The sequence below is a fragment of the Limulus polyphemus genome, unplaced genomic scaffold (assembly GCF_000517525.1).
Source record: "Limulus polyphemus unplaced genomic scaffold, Limulus_polyphemus-2.1.2 Scaffold16, whole genome shotgun sequence".
NCBI lineage: Eukaryota > Metazoa > Arthropoda > Merostomata > Xiphosura > Limulidae > Limulus > Limulus polyphemus.
In genome coordinates this window covers 1,544,516-1,559,150 of record NW_013665626.1, presented here as the reverse complement: position 1 = coordinate 1,559,150, position 14,635 = coordinate 1,544,516, and positions in this window count along the sequence as shown.

Sequence of the window (14,635 nt, the reverse complement as noted above, 5' to 3'; positions counted from 1 at the left end):
TTTATTGAATAATTATACAATGAAAATTAGGTTTCAAAATGTTAGTTTCACATTCAAGGATACTCATTGTTGGAAGAATAGTTACTCATAAGTTTGAAGAAAATAGTATTTTTCTGAGGAAAGATTAAAACTATGAGACAGCACAAACAAGTTTAAACATAGAACTAATATTACAATTAACACACACTTTAGCCGGAAGTTAGAATACGACTTTTGAGTTCAAAATAGCCTTAATTAAATGAACATAAAGTTAAAATCAAAATAATAGATACTACAATTAATTTTGGAACATTTTAATTTAAAGTTAACAAACGTCAAAGAGAACAAAGCATACGGTTGAATTAATAATTAATGTCCTGCGTAAGCAACAAATTAGTCAAGTGATACAGCACCGAAATAAATAAAAAATACAAACACAATACAAGCTAAATATCCAACACTTTTATCAATGAGTGTATTTTCTGTATCTTTAATACTTAACTAAGTTGATTTTTTTACAAATTTCTATAGAAAACCCACACCATGAAATACATACGTCTGTTTATGGAATTCTTATTTTAACAAGATAAATAAAAAATAGGAAACTTAAAAAACCTGCAAATATGGATCATCAAAAAGTTGTTACCTAGAATTACATTTGGTGGAGTCAAAATAGTTTGAGTAAATAATGTCTACAGTATCTCAAGCCTTGTTCCCTTACTTTTCTACGATCCCTATTTACAAATTTTTAAATTCCCAATTTTTATTTATCTTGTTTGCTGGCTTTTTTTTATGCTCAGTTATGGGCAAAGGGTTGCTTGATATGGTAGCTAATTTTATACATTGTAATGATAGTAAACATAGCTAGTAGCTAGCTGAAATGGTTCATGATGATTTACTGTAGCTATTCATTATTTGATCGCATTAGTTCGAGATGTAAAATGTTAAGTTGCAGCTGGAGATTGTCATAGAAATTTGTTTGAGAATATAGTGAGCATTGATAGTTTCTGTAACTAAATTCTCTATATATATAATGAATGCCTCCCAGTGGCACAGCGGTATGTCTGCGGACTTACAACGCTAGAAACCGGGTTTCGATACCCGTTGTGGGCAAAGCACAGAAAGCCCTTGTGTAGCTTTGTGCATAATTAAAAACAAACAAACTATATATAATGCATAGCAATGGGCAAATATATGGCTAGACTGAGATACAACCTCCACTAAGCGCGTATAAAATTTTACATGTAGTAAAGCAGCATTTTCAAATACAACACATACGTCTAAAAAATCGCTTTAAATAAGCCTTCGTGTCTTTTAAAGTAATTATTTTACGAATGTGTGTGTTATAAAATTTAATATTATGTGTATTGATTTTTTTTACTCCTTCACTTAATGCATAATATAGGGGTTGGCTCCCTAAAGACACCGATTGTATGGTGTACAAAGTATTGAGTCGTATACATGTCACACTCATCTAATGTTCATCTGTTATTGGCTGGTAATTCCTGTTTCACCCTGTACTTAAGCATTTTAAAAGAACACCAGGTTTTGTAGAAAAGCTAACATCAAGGGGGAAATGATAGCATCGTTTACATTAGAATTATGATGATTTTTAGCTTATGTAAAATATAGAAGAAACAAATCGACTTTTTAATATCCATACAACCTTCGCTGTTCCTTATTTAGTATTCTACAAAAGATTTGGGTGCAATATACCAAGTCGTTTTTTTTGTTTTTTTTGTAGACTAACAAGAGAATAATAATCAGAAGAATTACAAACGAGCCGTTATGAGCGGATATTATTTTCCTTGTATGTCTAACATGCGTGCTTTTTTTTGTGCATTTTTATGTGTACAGCCTTAGCAGTCAATAGTAAAGGTCTTAAAGCGTTTATGAACTAAAATCTTTACTGTTTTAGGTACTTTTTTGCCCGAACGTTCTATTAAGATTTTGTGAAATTCTTTGCGATCCCTATTATGAACCACTTTCATGATTCATGATAATCCTAGAAAAATTTATTAGGGATTGTTTCAGCGTTTTGGAAATATTCCAAAAAAAAAAAAGGCGTAGTTACTTGTCATTAATATGAACTAAAATCAGAACGGAAGATGCTTGTGGATGAAATAGACATTACAAGGCAGATTAATAAGTACGTGACGGACTTAATTATCAAAATTTAATAACATGTTTATTCTTCTCAGCATAAGGGTTGGAAATAAATATGTGTATTTGTGTGCATATGGATATAAGTATGTGTGTGCATGCTTTCGTTCTCTCAACTATGTGAATAAAAGAGGGCATTAATACATCTTGTATTGTTCTTCATTCAAGAATAAATAGATGCATGATTGTATAATGCAATGTGTTAATTTAAACACATTATGAATTAATTAAATCTTGTAAATCTAGAAAACAGCAAGTGTTCATGAGCTTTGAATTAAAACTTGATCAATCGGTATTTTTTGAAACAAAAGATATTCAATTAACGCATCATCCATTATCAAAGCTTGTATGCGATTATAAATTAATTCTTTTTAGTTATACATAACTTTAGTTATATTTCATCCTCATTTTGTGGCCAGCGTTATTACTCCTTGAGAGAATTTCCGTTGGTAAACAACTTTATCAGGAGAAAAGGAATTTCGCGTGCCTCATAGAAGGCATCGTTATAAACAATGCACACGTTTCTCAGATGTAATGGATGCGTGTGTCAAAAATACGGGTTCCGTGTTGTTAATATCGTAATGAATAACGAATTCTGTCAAATTTGTTTGAATAAATCAAAGTGCACTTATGATAAGGGTGCTTTGCTGGAATTTTTTCTCTAAGATTTCAAGGTTTAAAAAAAGGGGGGGGGCGTGGAATATAAACTAAGAAAGTTATATTAGCTCAGCTAGTCATTGCTTTGTTAATTTTTATTTCTGAGCTATGTAAAAAGTTTGCTTTGATGAGAAATTAATGATAATTTCTTCTGACTCTCCTTTCCACTATAGGAGGCCAGAAACAGATTTAGACCTTACTCCCATTTACAAAAATATATATATACTGATTATTAACGTTAAAGTATGTCTCTCAAACTCTGAATGACATAAAAGTGTTGTGAGCTGCGTGATCTCATTCATTCAACGCTAAACATTAAGAATGTAGTTTCCTAAGCTGCTCTGCCGTTGTTGTTGTTGTCCTAAACGCAAAGCCATACAGTGGGCTACCTGCTCTTAGTCCATCTCAGTAAATTTAACTTAGGATTTTAGCGTTATGAGTCCATAAACTTACCGCTGACACATAGGGGGAATAACTGATATGTGTTGAATGTTTTTATAGCTCAACAAGTGAAATGTTATCATGCATTATATTAATAATGGTTTCAAGTACATCAAACAACCTACAGTGTGTGTGTTTTCTTATAGCAAAGCTACATCGGGCTATCTGCTGTGTTCACCGAGGGGACTCAAATCCCTTATTATAGCGTTGTAAATCCGAAGACTTACCGCTGTCCCACAACAAAAGTGGTAGTTTAGAGATTTTCCACCTTCCGTATCTCGGACTATGGTAATCCAAAGTATAACATATTTTCAGTGGATGTGCTCTACTGGACTCTTACTTTACATACCAAATTTCAAGGCAATCCATCAAGAAATATTTGAGATATCACAACTACAATTTTGATTGAGTTTCTTCCTTTTTTCTTTGCACCAAAAGTACCGGCTCCAGTGGCACGGCGGTATGTCTGCAAACTTACAACGCTAGAATCCGGATTTCGATACCAGTGACGGGCAGAGCCCAGATAGCCCATTGTGGAGCTTTGTGCTTCATTACAAACAAACAATCCAAAAGTACGGAGAGTTTATTTGATAGAAAAACATGATTAATTTTTACGGATTTTATTTCAACTTTGGTACCCTGATAGATCTTAATAACCTACAATTAGGAGTCTCATCTAGTGTAAATATAAGTCATATGTACCAAGTTATTCAACAGAAAACCCTCAGATTTAACGAAATTTTTTGCACATGCCTACGCAAAAAGTCACATGAGCTATCGGTCTGACATTTTTACTACAGTTTCACCTAATAGTAAAAGTGGACCGTCTTTTGTTCTTTGTCATTCGAATTAAAGATGGCTGATTTAGAGCAGCAAAACTATGAAAAACTGTGAAAGGACGTGCACATAAATAAGTATTGGTTAGGCCAAGCAAACTAGATTAGCAGTTTCTAGCTCAAGTTTTCAAAAGAATCACACGGGTGGACGGTTATTATTGACTATTAATTGCCAACTTTTCAGCACAAATTTACAAAATTTTATAAAATTATCCTAATTAAAGAGCGTTTAGCGTCACTTGATATTAACTTAAGCAATTAGCGTAAATAATTATGCTTGATAAGGCTGTACCGATTGTATGCGGGTGATGACAACAAACTATTAATCTAGATTCCATGGCGTTACTATAAAGCCTTTTTTTAAAATAATGTTTGTTTGTTTTTTCTGACGAAATACGCACAAAAAGTCCATTGAAAACCATTTTTATCGATATATCCGAGCTGATGATAATAGACATTGCAATTGTATTTAGAAATAGAACTCTAATATTGTATATTTCAAGTATTAAATATATATATATTTTTTTAAATCCCAAAGAAATAATACCGACACTTAAATTTGGTTGTTGTGATATATATTGTTTACGTTATCTTTCCATAATAACATAAACCTTACTGATTCGGCTGTTTTAATCAGGCTGAATAGTAATTTAACGCTCCTCAAGGAGGTTTTCTATTTCCTTTTACTCCTTCGGCTGAGCGTAACCTAGTTGTTAACGTGCTCAGATTGTGAATCCAAGGGTTTATGATTCAACTTCTGTTGCTGCAAAAACACGTTTCGCAGTTGAAGTCGTGGTTGCGTTATAAGAATGACCGTCAAACCCCTCTATTTGGTCAGAGTAGTCCAAGAGATGGCGATGAATTTTTTTCATTAGCTTCCTTTCCCTAAGCTTTATAGTTCAACATTTGAAATGGCTGTGTAAAATAGATACCCACTGGGTAACTTTGTGCGAAAATTCTAAATACAGCAACAACGATCTTCTTGTTTCATATAAACAAAACTCGGATTTTCTTACAGATGAACTTTATAATATTTTGAGACATTCTCATTCATGTTCACCACACATTTATTAATTTCCAATAAGGTCTAGCTTGAAGACGAGCTTAACGAACAACAAAGTCTCCAGCATCCACAAAGTTTGTATTACAAAAATATTAAGAATAAGAAGTAAAAAAAGGCGCATTCACTTTAGCACTCCTTCACAGTAGAAACACTGAACACTTGATAAGGATAATAAAATAAAGAATATGAACCTCGAGAACAAGCTAGAACAAAATGACAGACATACAGCCTTAATCCACATATCAAAGATCTCTCAGGATACATGAAAGGACATGTAAACAGCCTACAGTTGGAAAACTCTTTAGAACTCACAAAACAATACGAGCTCAGTTAGTTCACATCAAACTACTTAAACGCCTAAAGGGGAGCAAAACTTCATATGTAGCATTTTAAGTGAATGTGGACTCCAGTACATTGGAAGAATCAAAATAAAAGTACCAACAGAGGTTAAAATTCAGGAGCACAATTGAAATATAAGACTTTATAAAATTGATCTATATGCAACAGAACATCGTATCAGAAATGAGCCCGTACTTAAATGAAATAATATTAAAATATTGAGACATAACCACTCACAAGATTTTAAACAAGTAACTGACAGCACATTTGGTCAACATAACATAGAACTTATGAAAATCTGAATATACCTTTTGAAAATAATCAGATATTCAAATCAAGTCCTAATTGAACTGAAAGTTTAGACGAGTGAATAGTTCTTTCGCCTTTCTAAAAAGCACACCGTGGTTAGAATCCTGGCTCCTGAAAGCAAATCTATGACTATTCTGATTGTTTTGATAACAGCAGGGGACGAAACGTATTGATCAAAATGTTAGTAACTAATTAGTAATTAGAATTAAGTGATCGTATATAAGTACTAACCATGAAAGCAATTGATATTCGATCGCCACAACTTTATCGTAAGTACTTGGTTGTTTTGGTTTAGATGTGTCAATGCCTCTTTTGCTGGTTTTCCACACATTTTTTAATTTCTAACATTCTTTTTCTATTTAAACAATAATCATTCTGGCCTCAAGTTTACTGTAAAATATGAAGACTATCTTAAACTTTCGTGTTTGGATTCCTAGACAGGATGAAAGTTCAATACCTCTAGATATTTCAAACATTCTCAAATCTGTTTGTGATTCTTCTAAAAAAATTGGCGTTGTAAAAACAATTTTTACAATCAGTTACAGAACTTTTACTACTAATGGAAATTTTAAACGTCATCTTCAAACGTTAAAATCATAATTAATTATACAAAACCCCTTCCCTGTTGGGAAAGTGATTTCATATAATTAACTGCGATTTTAACCTCAGATAATTTCAAAATAAAATATAAAACAGAATGAAGTGGAAACTATTCACAAATTGAATGAAGAATACTTGTTCATTTAACGCTGCATCCTTTATGTCCCAAATGTTTTCCCATTATATATGCGTACGATTTGGCAGAAGCTGGTTAAAACACTTCAGATGGTTTCATCCTATATTAACTCACGCTGTGTTCGTGAATTTGTTTGTTTGTTCGCGAGCTTCTCCCACAGTTTTGGAGTTAGCGGGACCAACCTTAGCAGGCGAACTTGGTGTGGTTCGGGGATGTCCTCTTATGTTCAGCATAACCACCCTACTAATGAGGGCTAAAATGCGCAGGAAGGTAGACAGAATACGATGAAGGTCTAGGGTCGCTGAACCCGAATTTTCCATCGAATTTGGTGTTCCTGACGCACCGAGGACCCCTAGGGTGCCATGTTTCAAACTGTGTTCATACCCCCCATTCAAAAGCTAGTTGGACCAAATGTGGCGAACGTCTTTAGGTGCCACGAGTAGGTGTCCTAACAAAGTTTGTTTTTGGAAACTATGGAACTAATTGATCAGTACATTGGGTCTTTTGTGAATCATAGGAAGACCTTTGAACCCCGCAACGGATAACGAATATTTTTCACTAGTGTATTCAACTTTGTTTCATCCGGGTAACACATTAGAACAACTTATGTCTAAAAGATACTTGTTGTCCCATTTATCAAGTTAATTGTGAAACTAATTATGAAGAGTTGTATTTTGGAGATATTAACAAATAAATCTCTAGTCGATTTAAAGCGCACAAATTCTTATGTCATGTTTATTAACATGCGACATGATGTGTAATTCATTTTCAGTTGATAAAGTGAAAATTCTTGATAAAGAAGAACACGTATTAATCGTCAAAAGACAAAAGAAGCTTTGCTAATAAAACAACGTAAATGAAAAATGGATGAATATCCAAGAATACAGCTGTGTATTTCTGTTAGTTTATTTGACATCAAATCAAACGTCAATGCATTTTAAATACCACATGTTAATAATATGGGATATAACAATAGCTTTACTAATTGTAGTCATATCTGTTAATTTCATGTTAACCTACTAAAATATTGCACACACTTTAAACTTTTTAACAGTTTTATCCAAAATGAGCTGTGATAAACGATAGCTTTGAAAGCTGTGGTCATGAGCTAGTCATGATATGGATATTTTATTCCAACGAGCGCAATTGTTCATGTATTACAGTTCCCATGTATATATATATATGTGTGTGTGTGTGTGTTTTATAATTAAGCAATATAAACTTATTAGTATAGTTATATTTAAATGTTAAATAAAATATGAAATTAGATTAATATCAATGAATAATGAATGTTTTGCTTTAAAAAAAAGAAAAATCAAGGTAAAGGACAAGATGTTATTTCCAAATCTTAGTAACAAAATTATGAACTTTCTGTTGATTGTCCAAGCCCCCCCCCCCTCAACACCAATGGCACAGCTGTAAGCCTACGGACGTATAAAGCTAAAAACCAAGTGTCGATAATCCTAGTGGGCATAGCACAAATAGCCCATTGTTTAGCTTTGTGTTTAACTACAAACAAAATCGTCGAAGGATCATGGATTATGTTAAAGTTCAATCAATGTTATATAAAATTAGTAAGTTATTCAAGCATACAAAATTTTGCGAGAGTTTTCCGCATAAACTTTAATATTATGTTTACTTAATATAAACTAATGATATATTTTTGAGAAAAACAACAGGGGTCTATTTCTTTAAGATAATTCTGGAGATTAATTCAATTATAGTTTTGCATTTTCTCCGCGGAATTCCCTTTCTTTTTGCCATTTCTTTCATTATATGAGTTGTTCCAGAAACTATCAAAGCAAAAATATCAACGCTATCATGTTATTTTCAGCAGAAAGCTGAATCATTTCGCTTACGATATGCGGTTGGATTTATCTTTGAGACGGAATAAATTACTTTCCATTTGGGAACGCACTATGCTTGAACAACTCAAAATAAAATATTAGCTCTGATAAAACATGGAGTCTTCTATGATTAGTTTTTTTATTACTTGCATTATTAAAGGCCCTTACGTTATTAATGTCTTTATATATGTATATATATATTAATCTCATTTCAGTTTGTGTTTTGTTGTATCGTGAATTCTATAAAATGTTAAACTAATTGATAAAATACTGATTAGAATGTGAGTTTTCTAATCATTCTTTGGGTTTTAATAGGTTGACAATAAGGTAAAGTTAATGAATTGTAAAGTTGATTATAATGCAAGAATATTGTTGTTTAAAACTAACATGAGTCGGCTGTATCTAAGACTCTGCTATACAACAAACGCCAGGTCTTTGCTGATTTGCACGTGATTTGCCAATGACTGTTACGCGTTCGAGGGTCATGGAAGGGGTTTTAAGTTAATATAATTTATCGATTTAACCGCGTGTGCTAAATTAGTAAGCCACAACCAAACAGATACTCTCAACAACTTAAACTTAATATCCATGATTATATTTACTTAGAGTTTCTGTTTAATGTTGCTTATTGTTATGAAATTAGATGTAAGAAACATCGGTTGCAGTTGAGAGAGATGAGAAAGCGGACGGCCTTTAGTCAGTCTATAAGAAATTATCGTGCTCTAAGTCGTTATAAAATTATTGGAATGAGAGAGAATACTGTCTAGGTTCAGCCTGAGTTAAGACAATAAGACCCCCTATGGTTATGATACTTATAATCCCAGCTGTTGGCGTGGGTTTTGTGAAGATTGACTATCATATATATATTTTAATAGCGATGTTTGTTTAAGTTAAATTTATATTTAGCAATATACATAACTCTCTCTCTTTCTTTCTCTGTCCTGGTCGGAATTTAGGTCGTTTTACAACCTAGGAGGGTCAGGTTCTAGTAGACCCTTTTCCTCCCTTCTGTGCTGGTATTATATGTTTCTAACTTCTTGGGTTTGGGGTTTGGTTGGCTGGTTTGATTTGATTTGTTGAAATTCTATTGCTACTTTCGTTTTCAGTGCCATTTCCGTTTATGTTTTCAAGTTATATATGTGTGTAACCTATATAACTTTGTTTTGGTATCTGTGTTCTATGGCTTAAGTGGTAGGAAAAGTAACTGTGGCAATAGTGGTAATAGTCGTTCTAGTGCTATTTTCGTGATTAGTACGATGCAACTCTCTTCATTTTGGGGGTTATTATACTTTTCTTTGAATATGCTAAATATGTTTGTGACTGCCCCTGTTCATTTGTTTGTTAATTCCTGTATTTGATCATTGATTGGTTTAGTGTTTTTCATTTGTTCTGTTGTTTCTTCAGTTTGGGTGTGGTTTTTTTTTACTGCCTGTGCAAATGTTAGTGTAGTAGATTGTTTGTTTGTGTTGGTATTCTGTTGAGGTTGTGGTGTGGGTACATAACTTATACTGTTAAATCTGTATTGTGAAATTCCCGCCTATTCACTAAACTTGTAGAAAATACTCAAGTGTAAGAATCAACAATATATACGTATACGTAAACATTGGTGTATCGTATATATTGTTGCGTAAGCTGAAATTTCGAGAAACTCTTCTCACCTCTATAAATATGACCAACGCGCCGTGCCAAAAGACAGTATATATTATTGGTTTACTATAGTTGGTGTAGTATAAACCTCAGAAGCTATAACTGATTTTTATAACGCTTATTAATGTTATTAATCAGGAACTTCAGCTATTTGACCAGGAACATTTATAGATTTCGAATATGACAAACCATTTAACTTCAACGGATTCACATCCGTCATTATTTTTACGAAAACATTATATAACTTCAGCAGTGAATAACTCGGCGTGCGAACCAACGAAGAACATGACTCCCTGTTAAGTGAATTGTACCTACTTCAACTCAAGATTAATTCGCTCATCGTGAACCCTCGATAATATATCAAGGAAGTTTCAGAACAGATAGAGGACTAAATATTGTTTGTAAGTTTATAAAGCATTTGTACGTAGATCATTATTTGTAATAACCATTATTATAAATTGGATTATTGTTTGTATATAAAAATATATTTGTGTTTATAAAAACTGTGTGTACCAATCTTATTGGCAAATGTCATAAATTAGATACATATCAACATTTATTTAATTTCTAAATCTAAATCATCATTTAACTCAGTTTCAGACTATTAGAAATTAAAATACGTTACATAATAAATTGTAGGCTCGTCCAAGCTATAATACGTAGCAGTTTGAGAAAGGGATATAAAGGAAAGGAGTTAACAAAAAGGAAGAGAAAATGTGTGAGAGAGAATGAATAGATCGAGAAAGATGAAGACTAGATCAGCGCTTCCCAAACATTTTAGAGAAAACCCTCCAGTAAGGTGATTTTGTAGATAAGGAAAGAAATTGTACACCTCCACCAACATGTTTTATGTGTTACCAACTGGGGCATAAATTCTGTAAGTAGAATAAGAAAACTGCTGAAAGAAAGGAGAATATATTGCGCTGCAGCGAAGTAATTATTTAGAAGTGATGATAAATGGGCAAGCCGAAAATGTGTTAAGGGACACTGGTAATTGGAAAACTTTAATAAGAAAAGAGTTAGCAAAAGATAATCAATTCAGAATTGATAAATTAGATCCTATTGAGTTTAGCCACACAGCAGAAGGGGCTCGGTATACTATACCACTAGCTAAAACACGTTGATATGTCAAGCTTCTGAAGGTGTAATAGTCGTAGAAGTGGCGGATAGTATCCTACATCCAATTTTGCTTGCTAATTAGGCAGAGTTATCGAGGTGCAAAATACACCAGTAGCCAAAGTAGCTAGATAACAAAGCAAATCAGGGTCAACTCTAAAACTGGGGTAGAAGTCAGTGAAGAAATAAATCACCAAGAAAATAATATAAATAATAAAAGTTTTGAGATGGATTGAGTGCGTAATGAAAAAACTTTATTATAAATGTACGATGTTTCGACGAAATCTTGTCGAAACATCGTACATTTATAGTAAAGTTTTTCATTACGCACTCACTCCATCTCAAAACTTCTATTGTCCTAAAAAGTTGGTTCCTCGTTATCAAGTTTTGATATAAATAATGATACATTTTTAACAGCTGTTAGAACAGAGAATATGGATCGAGAATAGATAATCAAATAGCAGTTAGGAGCCGAGAGTTTGGATAAATGTCGCAGTGAAGCCATGGTAGAGGAATCAGAAGTAACTAAATTCGGGCGAAATTATTACTACTGGCAAGAAGAAGAGTTGAGGCATAAGTTTAACGGGAATGATTCAATAGATGGTAGGAATCAAATAGTACTCTCCAAGGAATGTTGACAGGTGGTATTATAGTTAGGACATGATGCAACGTTGACTGAAAATTTAGGCATAGCTAAAAAAGAAGGATAAGATCAGTATAAACTACTACTGGCTGGGTTTGTTTGGAGATATAGCAGCTTATGTACAGAGTTGTCCAGCATGTCAGCTAGCTATAAGAGAGGCGTAGAAGTAAAAAGTTCAACGGTTAATTTACCAGTTATTAGTGAACCCTTTAGTTCCATTAGTGCAAATAATTATCCAGTAACAAAAGAAGGGAACATTCTGACAGTGGTTGATTCTGCCTCTAGATATGTAAATTGTAGAAGTAGTAACTCTAGATTCTACGCAAACAAGGAAAATAGTGTGAGAGTTGATAGTGATATTTCCACAGATCAGGTTTCCAGATGAATTCTTATCAGATTTAGATAGCAATTTTTAATCGTAATTAATACAAGACTTAATTAAAGTGACAGAAGCAAAAAAAGTAAGGTTATGTATTGACCTGAGGAGGTTGAATGAAGTTACTATCGCCATTGCCTCACAAGGAAAATGTGATAAGTGAAGTTGATCAAGTACAATACATTATTAAAATTCAAACACGTTCTATCCCATTTTAGCTGTGTTTGAATTTTAAATATTGTAGAGTGTGGCATACCTCAAAATTTATATTTACAATACATTATTAAAATTCAAACACATTCTATCCCATTTTAGCTGTGTTTGAATTCTAAATATTGTAGAGTGTGGCATACCTCCAAAATTTATATTTACAATATATTATTAAAATTGATTTATCAAAAGGCTACTTCCTAGTCGAATTAGAGAAAAAGTATAAAGAGAAAACGACGTTTTTCATCCCGTATGGATTATTTGAGCTTAATGTAATGCTCATGGGAAACAAATGACCAACAACCATTTAAAAGTTAATGAATAACGTCTTATGGAGCTTAGGCCCGTCAGCCACAGCTTACATAGATGATATAGGCATACACACTAATGATTAGGATGAGCACCTATGACTGTTAAGTAGGGTACTAGACAGGTTGAGTAAAGCAGGCTTAAGTGAAACCAAGTAAAGGCACGCTTGAAGGAAAATGCATATAGTATCTAAGACTGATTGCCCATGTAGAGGCAAAGGTAAAAGCTATTAGAGATTAGGAGAAACCTAAGACAATGAAAGTAGGTAGATCTTTTATTGGGTGGTAGGATATTGCAGGAAGTTAATTCCCGTGTTTGTGGAAATATCAACCCCATTCACAGCATTAACCTGTAAATAAGAACCAGTGAGAGGGCTTTCAGGAATTAAGAGAAGTGCTGTTTGCTACCATTGTACAAACTGATGCATCTGTTACAGCTATTGGGGAAGTGCTGAGTCAAACAGTCAAGGATGGCATGGGGCATCCAGTATCATATCTAAGCTGAACATTACTCTTGAGAAAGCTTTAGCCACCGCTGAAAAAGAGTGTTTGGCAATCGTGTAGGATCCTTTCTCTTAGTTAAAGCATTTGTCGTGGAAACGGACCATAACCATCTAGTTGCACAGAATATAAAGAAAACTGTTGAGACCAATGGATGGCCATCAAAATGCATTTGCCTCTCGTGTTTGGCTTATTAAGGTCAGCCTGTAATGTCCCTCTTATTAAAACTAATGTACATTGTATATAGAAACAGGATTTAATATCCATATAGCTAGGATTAAAAATTATATGACGTGTGAATGTTTGATTTTGCCAATTAATGTCAAAGTAAAAATTCGTGAAGTTACTGTTCGAACCCTAAACAGTAAAACTGGAATGGAGGAGGTGGATGATATTTCCTCATTAATTCAAATCAAATCAAATCAGGAATTTTGGTATAAAAAAATCAACCGAGGTGAAACCTCGGAGGATTGAGTGGGGTGTTCAGAAGTTCTGCTTCTCTTCACCCCACTGTTGGTGGTGGTGTGGGCTGTACATGAATTCCAGTGGGTTGAAATTGATTTAAATATTTGAGAGTGTCTGAACAAGCAGTCGGAGAAGCCATAAAGAGCTGAGACACAGAGAAAAAGAGGGGGAGATCGAGACTTGAGGAATTCAAATGGCTCCTGCGGGACAGAGGGTCCTTTAGGGCGGCGGGGATCTATAAATCTAATACCGGAGAAATTTGTTGTGGGAGGAAACGGAAGTGCCCCGAGAAAACCCACTTTCACGGACCGGGCGCCGAAAAAGAAAGCCCAGTCCGTGCCCGAATGATACAAGGCGTAGAAGAAAGTGTGTAGTTGAAGAGGCGAAGGTTAGTCTTTCAGGAGGTAGCTTTGTTTAGGGGGATTTTGAACTTGGAAATTCACAGTCGTAGTCTTCGTCTTCGCTGTGTACAGGGTGGGTTGGGTCGAGTAGATCCAAGTCGTCGGGGGAAAAAGGAATCCTGGGTCTGGAGGCTCGGGCTTGGAACGTTGAAGCAAGCAATCGGCAGATGGAAAGCTAAGGGTGGATGAGGTAGCGGTTGGGTTTGTGTTGATTTTTTTCTTGTGATTGGCATGGCCTGAGTGGTGAAACTGATGAAATATGTTGATGTAGATACTTTTTTGGCATCCGGGAAATCTGTCTCAGTGACTTGATCATTGGTGGGAGAATCTCAGCTGGATTGGTTGGTTGTAGGTATCATGATGTGTGATGGCATTTTGGTTAGATGGGTGGGGGACCTGTCGAGTGTTTGAAGAAACTGTGAATAAAAGACTGGATGTAGTCTGGGCTCTGATTAATTGTGTAAGGATATATATATAAGACTGTGAAGTTTTTGATGTCGTGTATATATATATATATATATATATATAATAAAGTAACTTAAACTTTTTAATTGTTGACTAAGTTAATATATATATATATGTATATAACGTAAACTAT